Raw genomic sequence first — 1,442 nt, 5'->3', positions numbered from 1 at the left:
ACTATTATATATACTAGAGGCCCAGCATGTGATTGAAATCGTGTGGGGAGGCACCCTGTGGGGGGCCAATACCCCCACCTGACCTACTTAGTGCTGGCTGGCCACAGCATTGTGTCCGCTGGAGTGGGGGCGTGCTCCCAGCCGTGCAGTGGCTGCTCTGAGCTCTCCCCTGGCCACTGCATTGTGTCTGCTGGGGTGCGGGCAGGTGCTCCTGTGTGTTATGTCTCCACTGTGGCCCACCCCCAGCCCCAGCCTCCCCGAGGCCGCTGGGGTGGGGCAGCATGCAGTCCCTGCCCATCTGCGTGCACAGCTCCTCCTGAGCGGTCCTGACACTTGGCTAATTAGCATATTCCCTGTTTAGATAGATAGATAGATAGATAGATAGATAGATAGATAGATAGATAGATAGATTATATTCCATTTAAGTAAATTTCATCCTTATCTCAGGTGCTACATGATCATACCCTCCAGACACAAGGATTAGAGGGATAGTGATTTCTGACTTTTTTTTTCTGTACTCTGAAGCACTTTTTGTTTGTTTGCTGAACTCTTTGAAATTGTAGACTCTATTCTCACTTTCTTGAGGCTTTGCCACACTCTAAAACCAGAAGTTGAAGAAACAGTGTAAGTGGGATTGATATCTGTGGTATGATCCAAGCTGATATCTGGTTAGGGTTACATAATTCACTGGTCTTTGGAATATTGATCTCCTCATTTCCAAATAAGGAGATCCTTGTGTGGTGGTGAAAAGGTCAGAAATAACTCAGAGGATAGCCTTTCACTAGTGAATTTATCACCCACCAGAATCAAATCCTCAATCCTGCAGAGCCAGAAACCTGATTGCCACATCTTATTCCAAGTAGATCTATTTGGTGGTGGCATTGAGGGGTGGGGAGTTCACTTTAAAAGAGCTCAAAAAATGATATATCAATCAAAATGGAAATTCAGTAATTTAAAATGAGGTATTTAACTATCTCAAGGACTAGAATATTCATATCTAACTGATCAATATATTGCTCTTGGTAAGCACCTGTACCTGAGAAGGTAAAGTAAAATAATGCAAATGTGTTTCTGAAGTTGGAATCAGATTAAATTCATAAGAAATGTTTCTTCTCCTTTAGATAGTGCATAGCTGAGCCATGACTCCTGTAACCTCTTTTGTTACTTCAGTAGGTGAAGCCCCAAGTTTAGCTCTGATGCAGAAATTGTATCAGTCATATTTCCTTGTTTTGAAGGATGGGAGAGGGTTATCTTATTGTTTACTTCTAATATTGATTTACAAGTTTTTTTATACTCCATTGAGGTAGAGAGAGCAAATGTAATAAGAATATGTACTCCAAACCCTGAGGATAAGAGCTGCAGTATATGAATTTGAAGGATAAGCCTATTCACAGTTGTTTTTTTTTTTTGGCTTTTAATTAAATCTACATGTGGTAGTCAGT

Source organism: Myotis davidii, unplaced genomic scaffold, assembly GCF_000327345.1.
Source record: "Myotis davidii unplaced genomic scaffold, ASM32734v1 scaffold707, whole genome shotgun sequence".
Classification (NCBI taxonomy): domain Eukaryota; kingdom Metazoa; phylum Chordata; class Mammalia; order Chiroptera; family Vespertilionidae; genus Myotis; species Myotis davidii.
This window is presented reverse-complemented; position numbering follows the sequence as displayed.